At 42.1% G+C, this 19854-nt stretch overlaps 1 protein-coding gene across 1 annotated transcript in view; it reads left to right on the forward strand.

Moving 5' to 3' along the window:
- Positions 1–9126: 9126 nt before the first annotated feature.
- ACACA (acetyl-CoA carboxylase alpha) overlaps positions 9127–19854 on the forward strand; it is a 277380-nt gene continuing 266652 nt past the window's right edge. The window contains exon 1 of the mRNA XM_006881383.1: positions 9127–9234. The gene's annotated coding sequence lies outside the window, so the exon portion shown is untranslated. The remainder of the gene's footprint in view (positions 9235–19854) is intronic.

The following is a 19854-nucleotide window of genomic DNA, read 5'->3' on the forward strand; positions in this document are numbered from 1 at the left end:
GGTTGGCGCAGGATAGAGCAGGGTTTAGAGCTGTTGTGCATAGGGTCGCTATGAGTCGGAAACGACTCGATGGCACATAACAACAACAACAACATCCATGGTTTATTCAACACTCTTTGCCATCACCGCAATTCAAAGGCACATCAGTTTTTCTTATGTTTTCCTGACTCATTGTCTAACTTTCATATGTATATGAAAACTCATAAAACTCATTGTCATCAATTCATAGCTGACCCTCCAGTGAGTTTCCAGGAGGCCTTAAGTCACACAGTAAGAGATTGCTCATCTTTCTCCCAAAGTAGATTCCAGCTGCTAAGAGAAACTGTCTTTGGATTAGGACAGCAGAACATATTAAATAAATGAAAATACCATGGCCTGGATCAGGTGCATTTTGTCTTTAAACTGACATCCTTGCTCTCTTATTCTTTAAAGAGGTCCTTGAAAGCAGATTTGCCTAATGCAATAGGTCTTTTGATTTCTTGACTGCTGAGTAATATGGATGTTGATTGTGGATCCAAGTAAAATGAAATCATCGACAATGTCAATCTTCTGTCAGTCATGATGCTGTCAGTTGGCCCAATTATGAAAATTTTTTTTCTTGATATTTTTCTTGACCAGGAGGCAGTCATCAGAACAGAGCAAGGAAACATTGCATGGTTCAAAATTGGGAAGCATGTGTATCAAGAATGTGTCCTATCTCCTTATCTTTTCAATCTATATGTGGAACAGATTATCTGGGAGGCTGGGCTCTATGTGGAGAAATGTGGCATCAGGATTGAAGGTAGACTCACCAACTGTCTGCATTATGCAGATGACATAACTCTGCTTGCTGAAACTGAGGAGGACCTGAAACACTTGCTGAAGAAGGTCAAGGACTGCAGCCTCCAATATGAATTGAAGGTCAACATCAAGAAAACAAAGATTCTCACCACTGGGCTGATTGGCAGCATCGTGATGGATGGAAGAGATTGAAATTGTTGACAGCTTCAATTTGCTTGACTCTACAATCAACGTTCTTGGTACCAGCAGCCAGGAAGTTAAAAGATGAATTGCCTTGGTAAAGTCTGCTGTCAGAGACCTCTCTAAAGTGCTGAAGAGCAACGATGTCAATCTGGAGACTAATGTGCACCAGATACAGACCATAGTGTTTCAATTAACTGCTATGCATAAGAGAGCTGGACAATGACTAGGGATGGTAAAAGGAGAGTTGATGCCTTTGGGCTTTGGTGCTGAAGAAGAGTATTGAATATACCATGGACTTCCAGGAGAACAAACAAGTTCGTCCTGGAGAGGGTGAAGCCAGGCTGCACCTTGGAGGCAAGGATTCTGAAACTTCATCTGACATACTTTGGAGAGGGGCATCATGTTTGGGAGGATGGAGGGACAGCACAGTAGAGGAAGACCCTAAATGAGATGGATTGATTCAGTGACTGGGGTAAAGGGAATAGGTGTGTTGGAGACAATAAGGTTGGCAAGGGATAAAGCAGGGTTTAGGAGTGCTGTACATAGGGTCGCTATGAATCACAGGCGACTCAAAGGCACATAACAACAACAGGTAAAATCTGTATTGAAGACTGTAGTCTTTGATCTTCTGAAGTAAATGTTTCAAGTCGTTTTCACTTTCTACAAGCAAAATTGTGTCATTTACATAGTATAGGTTGTTGATGAATCTTCCTCTAATCCTGATGCCACATATTTCTTTATAGAGTCCAGCTTCTGAAATTATTTGCTTCTCAAATTACTTGTACTTTGAGTCATAGCTGACCCTCCAGCAAATTTTCAGAGGTTATAAACTAAATGGGAGATTTACCCATCTTTCCCCTGTTGAGCAGTCATTGGATTCGAACTACCTACCGTTGGGTTGGCAGCACAACTTCTTACCTTCTAGGGCACCAGTGTGCCCTGATAGGACCATGTATTGTTTGGTTGAAAATTGAGTCATAGTGGTGAGTTAATTTCCAGACTTGAAGGGTTACCTAAGTCCATCACCAGTCTCTATCAGATCAGTAAGCTTAATAATTTTTAACTTCATGGTACCGTTTTCTGTTAAGGTACTTTCTTTCTTCCCTTGACTCCACTCAGGTCTGATCTGATAAAGCTTCCTGTTCTGAAAGTGCATGTGTAGGAGGCATTACTGTTCAAGAGAGACACTACCAGCAAAGAGAACAAGAATGGAAATAGAGAATCATCAACAAAGTTACTTATTTAAATAAATCTGCCAAACTACATTCTTTTTTAAAAAAATATTTTATGCCTTTAGAAAACCTTGGGCTATTTTAATTTCATGCCTGTAAAAGACCTTGGGCTTCTTTTTGTCTTTTGCAAGCACCAAAGTATTGCACCTGTAATAAGGTTATTGTTGTGTACTGTTGAATCGGAACCGACTCATAGGGGGTTTTCAGAGGCAGTTGATCAAATGGGAGAAGATTGCCCCTCCTACTCTGGTGCAGCAGCGGTGGGTTCTGTGTGCCTTTGGGATTACAGCTTAGTTTCTTGCCAATAGGCTACCATTTTCCCTGTCAATCTACATTCTTTTTTTTTAATGTTATGAACACTTTTAAAATTGTGATTTGAATGGAAATATACAGAGCAGATTGGTATTATTTTTTATAAGTATCCTTTTAAAAATTAATTTTAATGAAAGTTTACAGAGACTTTCCAGTCATTCATTGTTGCGCTTTTCTCCCTACCCCCTAATTCACTCCTCTCCTCAAAAAGAAAAACTCCTTCATTATCATGCAATCTCCCCCACCCCCACCCCAAGTCCACTCCACTATGCAGCCTTCATCCGGGACTTCTGTAATGACAAGAATATGCATTCATATGTCCCTTTTAAACATTTCTCTCCCGGGGAACTCTGGTGGCCTAGTGGCAAGAAGCTGCAACTACAATCCCAGAGGTGCACGGTTCGAATCCGCCAGATGCTCTGCCGGGGAAGGAGGGGCAATCTCCTCCTGTACCAGTCAGATCTGATTTGACGGTACACGCACACAAAAATAATAAAATTTAAAAAAAAAATCTTAAAAAAAAATAAACATTTCTCTCCCTCATCTGTTTCAATGCAATATACATCATTCCTTCCCTCCTTTTCTGCTTTCCCTCAACCCTGATGTCAGTACCATTTTACAACAGTGGCCCTATGAAATGTTTTTCCATTTGTGACTGAGATATTTCACTCAGCATAATGTCTTCCAGGGTCACCCATTTTGCATAACATTTCATGAGTTCCTTGCTTTTCAACGCTGCACAGTGTTCCATTGTGTGAATATACCAAAGCTTCTCTATCCATTCGTTTGTTGATGGGTACTTGCTTGAGTTGTTTCCAGCTCTTTGCTATTGCAAACAAAGCTGCAATAAACACGGGTGTGCAGTCAATTTACATTCTTTGTTTTTCAGTTTACATTGTTAATGAATACTAAATGATTCTGATTTTTGATCATCATTCAACATACTTTGAAAGACGCTGACCTAGAATTGGTAATAAAGTTCCAAATGGACCTATTGGGATGATGACATATATATTGTTTATATTTTTCCAAATTATTTTTAAATGATAATTGATAAGTTTTACAAGAATTACTTTTTTCCCATCTATGGCTCTTACTAAAGTTTTTTGTGCTGACTCTGAGAAGAATGGGAATTCCAGAACACTTGATCATTCTAATGAGAAACTTATACTTGGACCAAGAGGCAGTCGTCAGAACAGAGCCAGGAAACACTGCATGGTTCAAAATTGGGAAAGGCGTACACCAGGGATGTGTCCTATCTCCATACCTTTTCAACCTGTATGCAGAACAGATTATCCGAGAGGCTGGGCTCTATGAGGAGAAGTGTGACGTCAGGATTGGTGGAAGATCTATTAACAATCTGCGTTATGCAGATGACACAACCCTGCTTGCTGAAACTGAGGAGGACCTGAAATGCTTGCTGCAGAGGCTCAAAGACTGCAGCCTTCAGTATGGATTGAAGCTCAATGTCAAGAAGACAAAGATTCTCACCACTGGACCAATTGGCAGTATCAGGATGGATGGTGAAGAGATTGAGATTGTTAACAACTTTAGTCTGCTTGGCTCCACGGTCAACACTCTTGGCCCAGTAGCCAGGAAATAAAAAAAAAAATGTATTACGATGGGAAAGTCTGCTGTTAGGGACCTCTCCAGGGTACTGAAGAGCAGTGGTGTCACTCTGGAGACTAAGGTGCGTCTGATACAGGCCATGGTCTTTGCAATCACTTGTTATGCATCGGAGGGTTGGACCATGACTAGGGAGGATAGAAGGAGAATTGATGCCTTTGAGCTGTGGTACTGGAGAAGAGTATTGAATGTACCTTGGACTGCCAAGAGAACAAATAGATTCATCATGGAGAGGGTTAAATCAGGCTGCTCCTTGGAGGCAAGGAATTTGAGGCTTCGTCTGACATACTTTGGACATGTTGTAAGGAGGGACAGATCCTTGGAGAGGGACATCATGCTTGGGAGGGTGGAGGGGCGGCGCAGGAGGGGAAGGCCCTCTATGAGGTGGATTGATTCAGTGACAGGTAATCAGGATGGGTGTGTCAGAGGCAGTGAGATTGACACAGGATAGAGCAGGGATTAGGGCTCTTGTATATAGGGTCGCTATGAGTCGCAAGCTACTCGACAGCACATAACAACAATAACAACATCTGTGAGCTAGAAGTAGACACTGTTTTAATTTTAGTGCTGGTTTTCTTTTCCCAACTAGATCATAATGATCTTAAAGATAGGAATTCCTGTTGGACTTTCTTCTATACAAGGGTGAGTACTTTTTTAGGTTGTAAGGTAGCTGGGGTACTCAGGATATATCTCTGATGTTTCTGTGAAATAAGTTTGAAAAACCAGAAAGCCATTTGCTATTTGGGAAAACCCTGTAGAACAGCCCTACTCTATCTCATGAGATTGCTATTATTTGGAGTCGACTTGAGGACCTATTCCTTAGAAAGGGACGTGATCCTTGGAAAGGTGAGGATCACCAGAAGAGAGGAAGATCTTCAATGAGATGGATTGACACAGTGATTGAAGCAGTATGTCAGAGATGGTGTAAATGGCACAAGATAAGACCAGGTTCAGATTTGTTGTTTATAGGGTCATTATGAGTAATATGTAACTTGACAGCACCCATCAACAACACCACCAGTGAGGGTCCATTAACAACAACCACTTACACTTTCTCTTCCACCTGTTAATCTTGTATAGTAAGTTGTCCCCACCCTTTGGCTTTTTTCCTCAGCCTCTTGCAGACATAAAGGCTTGCACGGCAAGAACTCATGGAACTGTCTTAACAGGCTTACAGTTAGACATGGGCAGGTTGTGGCATGCAGCAAACAATACTTAAGGATTGTTTGAATTCCAGGTGTAGAGTTTTAAAGACATAGTTTCTTTCCCATTCTCTGCCCAGTTGTCCTCTAGATTTTGGAGACTAAGGTGTGCCTGATCCAGGCCATGTTCTTTGCTATCCAAGAACTGGGCAATAACTAAGGATGAATGAGGAGGGATCAATGCCTTTGAGTTGTGGTTCTGGAGAAGAGTGTTGGACATGGAGTGGGCTGCCAGGAGAACAAACAGCTCTGTCCTGGAGAAGGCGAAACCAGGCTGCTCCCTGGAAGCAGGGATTTTGGGACTCTGTCTCATATACTTTGGGCATGTGGCCAGGGGGACCAGCCCTTAGAAAGGGATATCTTGCTTGAGAGGTGGAGGGACAGCACAAGAGAGGAAGACCCAGGATGAGATGGATTGACTCAGGGACTAGAGAATGTGATTAGGTTGGTTGGAGATGATGAGATTGGCTCAGGATAGGACAGGTTTCAGAGGTAATTTACATAGGGTCACTATAAGTCACAGGTGACTTGATGGCACATAAAAACAACACAACAGCAACAACAATTAAATTATTAGATCCTGTGTAAGTGGTCTTGGTGTATTGTTCTATTGTTTATTAGAACTTTCTTTGTCTAGTTACTCATCAGTCAATGTTATCGAATTGGAACCAACTAATAGTTGACCCTCCAGTGGGTTTCCAAGGCTTTTGAGTGACATGGGAGGAAATGCCTTCTTTATCCTTTAGAGCCTGTGGTAGATTAGAATTGCCAGAAAGGGCAACCTTTGGGTTAGCCGCACAAGTCCCTATGGACTAAAACAATATTTCTCCCCCTATTTATGTAGAAAGCCCAGTTTCTCAAGTTATCAGTGAAGTCAAAAGTAGGAGATGCAAGAATTTACTAAAGTTTCATGTTGCTAATGTTGATTCCAACTCACAGGGACCTGAGGACTAAGTAGAGCTGCCATGTAGGGTTTCTTGGGCTGTATTCTTTACAGGAGCAAATTGCCTGCTCTTTTCTCCTTCAGAGCTGCTGATGCATTCGAACTATTGAATTTGTATTTAGCAGCAGAGTGCTTAATCATTGTGCTACCAGGGCATCTTGAAGTTTCATGTAAGTATAGTTATGGATGGTAAGCATATAATAAGCATGAATAACCAGGGAGCAGCCTGGTTTCACCGTCTCCTGGACTGTTTGTTCTCCTGGCAGTCTACTGCATGCCCAACCCTCTTCTCCAGCACCACAATTCAAAGGCATCGATCCCTCCTCAGTCATCCTTAGTTACTGTCCAGGTCTCGGATGCATAGCAAGTAATAGCAAAAGGCACATCTTAGTCTCCAGAATTTAGGACAACTGGGCAGAGAATGGGAAAGAAACTATGTCTCTAAAACACTACATCTGGATAACAGTTCCTCTAAGGAACGTAGGCAACCTGAAGAGTGAAATTCACTTCCATCATGCCCGCCTCAGGTGACACTATTAGGAAGAAAAGAGGCAGCCCTCTTCCCAGGCCATGTTTTTAGTGGGCTGAGTCAAATAACTTCTTAATGAGGAAATCTTGCTCAATGAGAACATCTTGCTCAAGTGGCTTTCCAGGTCCCCACCCCCTAAGTTCTGAATTTACCCAGCTTCATTCCAGGAGTCCGGTCATTGTGAAATATGTAGCTCTGCTGGTACAATAGTTTAGCACTTGGCTGCTAACTAAAATGTGGATGGTATGAATCTACCTGTAATGAGTAGGGAGCTCTGGTGGCCTAGTGGTAAGAAACTATGCTGCAATTCCAGAGGCATGTTGTTCGAATCACCAGGTTCTCCACAGGAGAAGGATGGGCACTCTCCTCCCGTGTAGTTGATTACCTCTGAAAACCTGCTGGAGGGTTAGCTATGGCTGTTTGCATTTGACAGAACACAACAATAACAATGACGGTTACAGCCTCAGCAATTCTGCTGCCTTGTAGAACACTAGGAATGGACTCCACAGAACACAAAAACCTGGGTTGGTAAATTCTTGGTGAATCCATCACTAAGTGGTGGTAGTGAGCTCTGAGGGCTTAGTGGTAACAAAATGTTCTGGCAACCCAACCAACCTGATGGTACACGATTTGAATCCACGTGAGAAAGATGGACAGCCTCCTCTTATGCAGTTTACTGCCCCTGAGAACCAGCCAGTGAGTTGGTTCAGATTGATGGTACAAAGAAGTGGCTTTAGACTCAGATGAATATTGTTCTTTTTTTTTTTATGGTGAGGAAAATTTGTATTTAGAATTAGCCAGCTGGACTCAGTTTAGATGATTCCAATTTTGTTGGCAACATCCAAAGCATCATAGTCAGGAGCATGTTGAACATAGGAGTTCTTCTCTCCATCAGGCCTAATCAAAGTGTTGCCCTTAGCCACATCAATGTCATAAAGCTTCTTTACAGCTTATTTAATTTGGTGCTTGTTGGCCTTGACATCCACCATGAACACAAGTGTGTTGTTATCTTCTATCTTCTTCATGGCTGACTTAGTGGTCAGGGGAAATTTGATGATGGCATAGTAGTCAAGCTAGTTTCTCCTGGGGGTGCTCTTCCGGGGGTATTTAGGCTGCCTTCGGAGTCTCAGTGTCGGCAGCTGGAAGGTGGGTGACGTTCGGATCTTCTTTTTTGTTTCTGCTGTGGATGCCCTTCAGGACTGCCTTCTTGGCCTTTAATGCCTTTGCTTTGGCTTCAGTTTTGGGAGGGGCAGGGGCTTCCTTCTTCGCTTTAGGCTCCATCTTTGTAGGAAGGATGAATATTGTTCTTTAGAGACAAGGCATTCTCTTTTGAAGTGCAACGGCCTGCTTCCAACTTTTTCTTCATGTCCATTGAGTGTATTACATGTTGGGGCCCTTTCCATCATCCCTTGCTTACTATTAACAGCTGCCATGAAAGAATTGCTCTAAGTGGTAAAACTAGAGGAACTGGTTGAACCCATCTCAGTGTAACTACACTAGAGGATGGGGCATCTTGTCAGTCAGGGAAGTCACAAACTGACCACCACTTATTTTCCCTTTCTGGACCAGGCAGACAACTTGCCTTTTGGAACAAGTGCTCTTCTCCGTGAGCTTTTGCCTAAAGTTTTAGAATTCAGCACTTCAGACCTCAAGCATGCGGGTTGCTTTGAGGATGAGGACCAAGCCAAGCGGGCTGGACGTGGAATTTAAGCATAAAACGAGTTAAACGGTACAGACTTGGAAACCAGCGTGCACCGATGCCTCTTTAGAGTGTCTGGAATGAAGCACGACTAAGGGCCACACCACGTCTGCATGCTGACTCCCTCCCTCTGCGCCTGTCGGTTCTGAGCTCTCTCCCTCCCCTGCAGACCGGCCAGCCCCAGGCCGGGACTCTTTCACGCCTCATGGGGAAGGCACGGGGCCTGCGGGGAGGAAGAGGCTACCGGCCCAGCACCGCCCCCAGCACAAGGGGCGGCGAGGGCCAGGCCCGGGCAGCCGCCACCGCCCGCCCTCTCGCCGCTCAGCCCGGAGTGGCAGAGCCACGCTCGGACCATCCACATCGCCTCACGTCGCCCCGCCCCCGCGCCGCCCGCCCATTGGCTGCAGCCCGTCCCTCGGGCCCGCGCCGCGGCCCCCGCCCCTACTCCCCGCGCCGGCTGGTGGGAGCCGCAGGCCCGGCGGGGTCGGAGGTGAACGGCCTGGAGTAACCCCGGACGTAGTCACCTCATGCGGCTCGTCGGCCGAGGTGGGAGGTAGGGGCGGGGGCGGGGCTGGGTCCCGCGAGGCCCCGCCCCCTCCCCGTGTGCCGGGCCTGCCTGGTGCTGCGCGCTTGTCAGCCATCGCCGGAGCTGCCGGCTTCTCCTCCCGCCCAGCGCCGCCTCCGCGCAGAGGCTCGGGGCTCCCGGACCGCGGACGCCACTGCCTGAGGTGAGATCAGGGGCTGCCCAGAGCCGGCCCCGCGGGACCTGGCGCAGCTGGTGCCCCGAGGGGCGGCCCCCGGCAGTGGGCCACGTCCCAGCCACCGATCGCATGCGGCCCGGGCTCCATCCCTTCCATACTCCGTATCAGGCAGCCCTGCCCTCCTCGTAGTTCTTTGGCCTTAAGGCCGAAGTTGGGGAGACATGTAGAGGGGGTGTCTCTGGGGGTTCTCAGACCACGGAGCTGGGAGCATAGAAATCCATGATCACTAGAAGGGGCTAGGGTGTGTGCCTGGAGCTCACCATCCACCCATCCCTATTGCCTGTGTGCTCTGATTCCTTCCAGACCTCACTCTCCAGCCCTATCCTGGGCTCTGGAGAGGGGGAGACCCACGTTAGGGGGAGACCCACGTTAGAGGGAGGTGTTGAGGCGTCCAGTTGCATGGAAAGTCTCTTCCTTTTTCCTCTTAGGTGTGGTAGGGTACAGTTCTTGCTCTATCTTTGTGTCGTGGGAAAAGTGGGTTGTCCCTGCTTGCAGGATTTTATGACACTTCTGGTGAGAGACTAGTAAAAGTGCCTGTTGTTACTCCCTTCTCCCCTTTTACCATTATGCTCGAGGGAAGCTGGTAAAGATAGGTTTTAGGAAAGTATTGTGGGACTAATGATGTAAGAGGAAAATGTGCGTGAAGGTCTCGCCAGGTTCAAGGCCAACGTTATTTTTGGATGTAGAGATAGGTAAATGGACATTGTGGACACTTAAAATCAACTCTACAAATCAGAAACCGCACTGTAGGCTTTGTGGAGTTTATGTGTCAGCTTACTGTAACTCAGATATTTTTCTTTTGTTTTGTTTTGGAGTTTAGGTTTAAAACTTAAAGGAACCTAGAACTTTCTGAGAACTTTTGTAACTCAGTGACTCCCCCCCCCCCCCAGTAGTTTCCTTATGTGCAGTATAAACTTTGTAACCTTTCCTTTCTCTGGTTTCATTCATTCTCCTTCCTGCCCTCCCCCAGCCACATAGTGAGGAATGAGAAGCATGCTGTCTTTGGTCACATGGTTTCCTCTTCATCCTCAGAGGCTAGGGATGCTTTGATTTGTTTCTTGCTTCTTGGTGGGGATGTCTGAGACGGTCTGTATTTCTATGAGGGTTTGCAGGTAGTTTTTGGGAAAGCACAGTGGTCTCACAGAGTCGGGCAGTTTTGACAGTGTCCAGGTAAGTGCCTGCTAGCTACAAAGTGGCAAACTTCTTCCCACTTCCCTTATTTTCAGTTTCCTCCTTTCTAAACACAATTGAATGTGTATCTGGAGTATTGTTGAGAATATAGGAGTAATTAACAAACATTTTATTTTATTTTTTTTTTAACAAACATTTTAAAGTGGTGTGTGAAAGACATCAGAGACAAAGTATTAGGAAAATTTGTGCATTTTACTTGTGTTGAAAACTGTTGTGTTTGTTTCTTTTTTGTTTACCAGTGCAGAGTACAAGTACTTCAAGCATAAGATCTAATTGTTTTGAAACAGAGAGAGAAAGTGGGAAAATGGTGGCATTTAACTTAATGAACTTAAAGTTCATTGTGAAGTCAGCTCCAGAGAGAAGGCTCATTTGATGTTGCCCTCTCTCAAATTCCTTAAGTAAATCTGGGCTTAAATCACTTTGTAACATTATTATTACCTTTATAGTCAATTACTAGGACAACTTTTTTACCTGTGTATACTGTTTTAGCAGGCCTGGGGCTAGTGTTTTTCTTTCTTTTTAAATAGTTATTCTGGAAAAGTAATATCCTAATAGTTTTGGTTGAGGAAACAAGTAAGTTGAGATTATTGGGATGCTACATTGGAAAGGAATGTTTTTAATTGGGCAGGAGTAAATCCTTAAACTCTGATAAATCCTTATAAATTGTTTGTCATTGCTAATGATAGGGGCTATATAGTAACCATCTTTTAAGCCCTTTAAACAATAGGATTACATAGTGAATGAAAACTAAAGACCCATTGGTAAAAAGTTGCTATAACATGCACACCCATGTTTATCACAGCTTTGTTCACAATAGCAAGGAGTTGGAAACAACCTAAGTGCCCATCAACGAACAAATGGATAGAGAAGCTGTGGTATATTCACACAATGGAACACTAGACTGCTTTGAGAAACAAGGAACTCAAGCAATATTACTCAAAATGGGTGACCCTGGAGGACATTATGCTAAGTGAAGTATCTCAGTCATAAAAGGACAATTACTGCATGGTGCCACTGTTGTAAAACAGGACTGACATCGGAGTTTGTAACTGAGATATTTCACTCAGCATAATGTCCTCCAAGCTCACCAATGTTGTGTAGTATTTCATTGAAACAGATGAGGGAGAGAACTGTTTAAAAAGGGATATGTGATTAGGTACTTTTGTCATGACAGGAGTCCAGAGCGAAGGCTGCATAGTGCAGTGGACCTGGGGGGAGGGATTGTAAAACAATGAAAGAATTTTTCTTTTTCCAAGAGAAAAGTGTACTGGGAGGGGGAGGGAGAGGGTTGGGAGAGGAGAAAAGTGCAACAGTGAATTAATGGAAATCCAAAGTCTCTGTAAATTTTCATTGAAATTAATAATTAAAAGAATTTTTTTTCCCAGAGGCGCACGGTTCAAATCCACCAGATGCTCTGCCGGGAAAGGAGGGACAATCTTCTCCTGTACCTGTCAGATCTGATTTGACGGTACACGCACACAAAAATAATAAAAAAAAAAAGAAAAGAATTTTTTTAAAAAGACACTAGTCCAAACAGGAGGAAAAAAAAAGTTACTGTAACTATATTGTAGTAGCAGATGTTTCAGAGAAAATCTTTGTTGAGTTTTTATCTCAACAGATTACTACTTATTTGCATTTGTTTGCTGGTTTGTGCCTTCAGTTTTACAAATTTTTGAGTGTTAAAATTTTTCTTGAATTTCATAGCCTCTTAGAAGGTGGTTTTAAATAAATGAGAAGCTCATGATATGCAGATGTGCAAAGAATATGACTCTGATTGATAGGACATAGTTCAGAGAGCCATATGTGTGCTCTAGTTAGTGATCAGGGTTTTGTGTTTTGAGGTTTTTTAAATCATTCATTGTTGCACATTTTATTCCCTTCTCTACCCCCTCCCCCAGTCCACCTTGCAATGCACTTCTTGTTCCAGAGTGTTGTCATATATATAAAATGCCTAACCATATATTCCTTTTGGACTGTTCTTCCCCTTATCTCTTCCAATTTATTATCTATCTCTTCTTTCCTGTTCTTCCCCAACCCTATTTTATAATAGCAGTGTTGTGCAGTATTTGCACTTTTGTGACTGAGATATTTCACTCAGCATAATGTCCTCCAGGCTCACCAATGTTGTGTAGTATTTTACGAGTTCATTGTTTTTCAATGCTGCATAATAGTTCATTGTGCCCATGTACCATAGTTTTTCTTTCTACTCATTTGTTGATGAGCAGTTGGGTTGCTTCCTTATCTTGGCTGTTGTGAATAAGGCAGCAATAAACATGGGTGTGCATGATCAGTTTATTTATTCAGACTACCATTACCCCAGAAGAATCTATGCCTATTGAGATGCCTAGTGACTGTGGTGTTGGAGAAGAGTACTGAATATCCGTCCCATGGACTGCCAAAAGAACATCAGTTAGGTCTTAAAGAAGGAGCAGCCAGAGTGCTTCTTATAGACAAAGATGATAAAATTTCATCTCACACACTTTGGGCATGTTGCTGGGAGAGACTGTTCATTGGAGAGGGACATCATGCTTGGGAAAATGGAGGGGCAGTGAAAAAAGAAGACCCTTAAGCAGGTGGATTGACCTAGTAATTGCAGCGTTGTGCACAAGTATGTCAGAGACGGCACCTAACAACAACAACCATTACTCAGAATGTTTAAGGGGGCAAGTAAAAAGTAACTTCAACAAAAAGGGATGTAAAAGGCCTAAACACATATACGCACATATATTTGGAGAGTCCAATTGGTTCTGCTACCCAAAAATAATATGTGGGACTTCCGCTTAGTCTATTCTTTTAGTCTAGTATGTTCATTCTCCTTCGTTTGAATTAAAACAAAAACTCAGGTCATTGCTGTTAGATTAGCACTAACTCAAGCTGACTTTTCCTGTCTGAGGCTCTAAATAATACAGGAGCCTTTGTCTGCTGCCCTGTCCACCCCTCTTGCAGAGCCTCTGGTGGATTCCAACCTCAGAGGGGGTTAGCAGTGTTACTCCCTACTGGCCATGCCATCAGAGTTCCCTTCTTTTGTGTTTGTTGTTAAGTGACTCATAGCTGACCCTCCAGTGAGTTTTCAGAGGCTGTGAATCACAGGGGAAGACATTGCCCATCTTTCTCCCTGGGAGCAGCTGGTGGATTAGAATCACTAGCCTTGGACTGGCAGTGAAACTCCTTACCTACTAAGCCTCCAGAGCTTCCTTTACATGAGGAACCACGATGATCTTTACCATACCATGACATCAGGAATTGAAAATGCAGGGCAGAATAAATTAAGAAGTGGACATTTAAACTTACAGAAGTGATTTTTATCTTTGGCATGATAACACCATTTGAAAATTTTAAGGGAACTCTAAGAATTAGTTGAAAAATAGTTTTAGAGCCTTCAGTCATTGGAACTGTTGGCCCCCTGTTTTTCACACTCTCTGTTCTATATCATTCCTGTTAGTCTGTCTCATTATTAATATTATAAAAGTATTTCATTCTTTGGGACCTTCAGTCTGCAACATTCTGGCACCCTGAACCTAGGGACAAGGTGGTGGTTTTTCTTTGGAGAAGGTGGTGGTTTCCCTTTCTCTTTTTCGAGCAGACACCAGGAACCGAAAGGGAATTCGCGCAGGGATCAGAACTGCTATGGGTGCCCTCCAGAAAGGTGAAACCCCGGGATGAGTCAAAAGAGGCCACACTTTGATGAGGATGAAACTGCAGAATGGCAGATAATACCAGCTATTGGGCACATATTTCTAATACTCTCTTGTTAAAAGTTGTTCATTGGCTTTATAAAGTTTTGGGTAATAATATATCTCTCTAGTAGATGTTTCAAGTATATAGTTTTCATGGAGATATCAGTAACAACTTCAGATTATCCTGATATTCCTCCCTGTCAGTTGCTTCCTTTATCTTTCTTAGAGTATGGATACACTGGAAACAATGTTAAGAAGAGCAAAGACGAGTTTTAATTATTACTTCCTATGGAAGTGTCATTAATTGGAGCCTTGTTGGTTCCACTCGTCAGCCCAGAAACATCAAAAATTTAAGTTAGAGTAAGGAAGGCAATTGATTTATAACTGCCTATGCTAATAACACTATCTCATGGCATGGAGGAGGAATAGTGGAGCTGTATCCACATATACAGTATTCTTCCAAAAATTATTTACGAAAAACAAGAACTGCATTGGAATATGTATCTCTTTAGATTGGAAATTATTGTACAATCATATTGATAATGTTACTAGCCTAAACTTAAAAGATTATATTGTTCAAAATTATTTGTTATATATTTGTTTAAATTTTCCCCTCTTTTAACAACTGGGATCTAGAGGGAAGAGAAAAGACCAGAGAATGGCCAAAATTATTGGGGCAGCTATTGCTGCCAGTCTAGAGCCTGTGTCAGGAAAAGGAAGTCTCACTCAAACAATGCCACCCAGAGGTAATAAAGGAGGTCAGAATTGCTTCTACTGTGGAAAGCTGGGCCACTTGAATAAATAGTGTCACAGACAAGAGCCACAGATAGGCAGGGAGTAGAGAGGAAGCTCCCACTCACTTGCTTTAAGTGTGGATCTAAAGGACACTTGGCCAAGGGCAGCGCACATCAGGTCCTCGTGGCTGTCAGGACTGACAGACCCCAGCTTCCAGCTGGAAACAAAGGAGGACTCTCCAACAATTCAGATCCTCCCAGAAGAGCCATATGGGTGAGCATTAATACTGCTGATAAGTATATCTCTTTTCTGCTGGACACACGAGCCTGTATTTGGCCTTAAAAGCCTTCTTGGGTCCCATCTCTTCCTGCTATTCCTTAGTTGTTGGAATTGACAGAAAACCTCATAAGCAGTTCCTTACTTTACCTCTTCCTTGCATGTTGCCTTCCTAGCTGTAAACCCAATGGTAAATGGAAGCTAGTCCAGGACTTAAGAACAATAAATAGCATAGTTGTGCCTCTACATCTTGTGGTTCCTAGCCCTTTCACTATAATAGACAAAGTGCCATCCAATAAGACTTTTATTTTAAGAATTATTTTCCCTCTGTAATTTGATTTGTGCCATTGTTAGAATCTCTAAGTGGAATATTATTGCTTTTCATTGTTGACTTTTAACTTGTTAGTTAAATTTGTGTCTTCTAGACTGCAGCAATTCCATGATGTATCTTCAGGGATATGAACTTGTATCCCTAAGCACAATTGATAACAGTGCATCTAAATTCCAAAATCAGTCTCCTCAAAAGTATATGTATTTCCTATTGCTAAAGGGCCCTTCAGAGTAGTGAGAAAAGATCTTCACCCTGAAACCTACAGCATCCCTTTTCAGCAGGAAGTAGCTAAGAGAGTCCTCCGCCCCATTTTCCTTATGAATCAGGGTGAAATCTCTCTCAGGGAGAAGTGACAGGGAATGGCAAAGGACTCACGGACAAAGGAGATTAATCAGAACTGGTTTTGATGGGGACTGTGGCAACATAACAATGGAATCCGACCCTCAGGGAATGCTGCTTTTTTGGAAGTATTTTTGTGAACTTATTTTGCTTTCTCGGTTATATTTGTTTGATTATATATAAAGGATTAAGAGACAAGGAAGACTGAATCCTGAAGAAAAGAAATTATGCCAAGTACAACTCTAGAGTGACCCTATGAACAACCAGTCTGAACCCTGTCCTGTCCCATGGTATCCCCATGATCTCTGACACACTCAAGCCATTACTGTAGGCACCACATCAGCTCTCCTCTCCTGGTTGAGGGTCTTCCTCTCTTTGACCACCCTCTACCTTTCAAAAGCATGATGTACTTCTCCAAAGAGTAGGCTCTCCTAGCAGCATGCGCAAAGTATGTGAGGTGAAGCTTCATCATCTTTGTCTCCCATGAGCCCTCTGGCTGCACCATCACCAAAGACATATCTCTTTGTTTTGGCATTCCATGGGCTTTTCAGCACTCTTCTCCAACACCATAGCTCAGGACATTGTAAGTTCAAAAGGATTAGGAATTTAAACTTTAACCTGTACATTTCTCTAACTCTTGATTTGTGCCTGGTAATGTAAAAAACAACTCCCCAACAAATCTAGAGGATACAGGGGTGAATCTCATGCAGTTTGTCTTCAAGGCAGATACTTTTCTTGCTCTTGAAGCTCTCAGGAAGATCCTGGACATGTCTGCATCAGGGCTTCAGTTTTCTCTTAGTGCTGCTAGGTGAAATTGTGAGCATGGGTTGGTGCATAATCTCAGAGCTTTTTTAATTCACAAAATGCCTCCCCCCAACCTGAAGAATTCTATAAGTATTTCCAGAGACTTAAATTTGAATAAACACTCTGTTCATGATTCATGCTTGCTGGTTTCGTAACTCAAATATTCATTATTTGAATTCTGATGAAACATTCAAGTCTCCGGAAGCCTAATGTTTGTACAGCATTGTAAAATGTTGGGGTGGTGAGTCTAAAACAATTGGAAGAGATAATAACTTTTCCAAATTTTACTGAGCTGATAGCTCAGTCAGTTACACAAGACCACTTACATGGCATGCAAATTGTTTAAAAGCTCAGGCAGGTAAGTGATAAAGGCATGGAGTTAGTTAGAAAAGTATTTTATTAAACTAAGTTAAAAAAATAAGTGAATTTTATAATTTCAGGTAGGTGCTGTTAGCTGTGTTGAGTTAGCCCCCAGCTCATAGGAAGCCCATACACAGTGGAATGAAATACTGCCAAGTCCTGCACCTTCTCATGATTGCTTGCAGATTGGACTATTAGGATCCATAAGATTTTCATGCTGTGTAGGACTAGATTACCAGACCTTTCTTCCTAGTCAGTCTTAGTCTGGAAGCTCAATTGAAAGCTGTTCAGCATTATAGTACCACACAAGTCTCCACCGTGATAGCTACACATGTGGTGCCTTGTTGGGAATCGAACCCAGGTCGCCTGCATGAAAGATAAAAATTGTACCACTGAACCACCACCACCACTTATGTATATAAAACATAATAATGGCATATATTACACTGATCACTACATAATTGGTGTAATACATGATTACACTATAATGTATCATGATTAGCGATATATTCACCTAGTTAAAAACTTCAAAAAGTTTAGAGGTTATATGATGACATTCTCTTCATCCAAGGCAGTCAGTGTTACTAATTTATTTTAACTCTTAATAGTTATCAGATATTTAAATTTAATGTCATTTTAAAAATTTTCCATATATTTTATGAATATTTAAGGAAATGCTTATAGATGCTCTTTCCCCACTTACCTTTTATACAGGTGATACACACTTTCTAAACTAAACCTTTAGTTTCTTCACATAACATCATAGAGAAGGCCTTTTCTCATGTTTATTTTCCTCACAGTTGTATATGCACATAATTATAAAAGACCATATCATTCCACAGAATTGGTTACCACAGAAAGCGGTCCTCAATTATTCTCTCACTATCTGACTTTTATTTCTTTTGGTTGATATATTTATTATATAACTTCTTGTCTGTAAAGAACACATTTGCCTTGATACTTCCTGAATTTTTCTTTTTCGGCCTTCTCTATTGATGTCTTCCTATAGATGATGATGATTTGGCTTCCTAGGTTTTCTATGCACCTTCCATTCATTTAGCCTTTGTCGTTACTAATTTCCTAAATCTCTCAGGATATTGAAAAGAACACTCAGGTTTCAGCCTGGAACTTATCCGTCTTTGGTCCTTTACCAAGGATTTTTCCAGTGCTGAAGCTTGACAGCACGAAAAGAATATTACATTAATTTTTTTTCATTATTTAAAACAATGCAGGTTTATTATTTAACAGTTTTTGAGGTCAGAAGTCTGGCATGGGTTACTAGGATTACATTTGTTCTGGAGATTTTTGAGGAGAATCTTTCTTTTACCTTTTTCAGCTCCTGGGGGCTGTTTGTAGCTCGTAGCTCTCATTGTAACTTCTGTTTCAATTATTGCATCTCCCTCTAATTTTTAATTTTTAGTAAAATTTCTCTCAGATTCTTCTGGTGGCTCTAATCAAATGTTTGCTGTCTGAAACTAATCCAAAGCAGTAATCTTGGGCTTTCTCTTCCCTTCATCCTGGGGATCCCCTTTTACTGTAGCGACATCGTTTCCTGTCATCTATTTGGCTTATCCCTTCATTTTAGTAGAGAATATCCTGCAGCAACATCCTTAAGAAGAAGTATATAGGAGCTTTCCCTAATTTTTATCATTACTTTTTTTCCTAGAGATTACATATTATTAGAGTTATATGTACAAAAGGATTTCCGAAAACAGGATTTTTCTTTTTCAGTTAAAATTATCTATTGCTTCTTCACACTTTGAATATTTTCCCCTATTTGATTTGGAAAGCAGAAGATTTCATAGGGCAGCTTGAGAAGACAAAGCAAAATATTATAATGAAATGTCCAAAGTGCTGGAGTTAGAAAATGCAAAGGGAGGTAGCTCTGGTGGGCTAGTGGCAGGAAGCTGCACTGCAATCTCAGAGGTGAGCGGTTCAAATCCACCAGATACTTTGCTGGAGAAGGAGGTGACAATCTCTTGTACCAGTCGGATCCGATTTGATGGTACACACACAAAAGAATAATTAAAAAATATAAAAAAGGAAATAAAATGAAAAAGGAAAAACTTGCTTGGCATTTCTCAACCTGAAAGAATTGATAAACAAGTTTGAGCCTAGAGTTGTAATACTGAAGAATTCTGTGGGCAAAATCTTAAATGACCCAGGAATCAGCAGAGGAAGATGGAAAGGATAACACGGTCTGTAACAGTGGGCTGGAGAATATCAGATATGCTGTGGATGGTGCAGGCTGGGTGAAGGTTGAGATCTCTTGTTCGTTGGGTAGCTGTGAGTCATAGTCTGCTGAATGGCCTCTAAAATCAGTAACACTGTGTATGACAACATACTCATTTTCTTATATGCCCATTACCTAGAAAGTTTTAAAACTAGACTTGCTGAGAGGAGATTCAGCCGTGGGACTGGGTTTAACTCTTCAGTCCTGTTAGCTTTTGTTGTTATTTGATGGCGACTCACAGCGACTCTATGAACAACAGATCAGAATCCTGCCTGTCCTATCCTCTCCATTTCTGATACACTTGAGCCCATTGCTGCATTCCATCTCAATGGGGTCATCCTTTCTTTGCTGACCCTCCACCCTTTCTAGCATGACATCTTTTTTTGAGGAATAGTCCCCTCAGCAACAGGTCCAAAGTATGAGAGATGAAGCTTTGTCATCCTTATCTTACAGGAACACTTTGGCTGTACATTTTCCAAGACATAGGGCTAGTCCTGCTCAAATCAGACCTATTAACTAAATATAGTCAAAACAAACAGAATGATTCTTCAACGAGATGGAAAAGGCAATCTCCAATTTCGTATGGAATGGGAAAAAGCCCCGAATAAGCAAAGCACTCCTTAAGAATAGAAGAACGGTAG

Source organism: Elephantulus edwardii, unplaced genomic scaffold (genome assembly GCF_000299155.1).
Source record: "Elephantulus edwardii isolate Elephantulus edwardi_28Jun2011 unplaced genomic scaffold, EleEdw1.0 scaffold00015, whole genome shotgun sequence".
In the NCBI taxonomy this organism is placed as follows: Eukaryota; Metazoa; Chordata; class Mammalia; order Macroscelidea; family Macroscelididae; genus Elephantulus; species Elephantulus edwardii.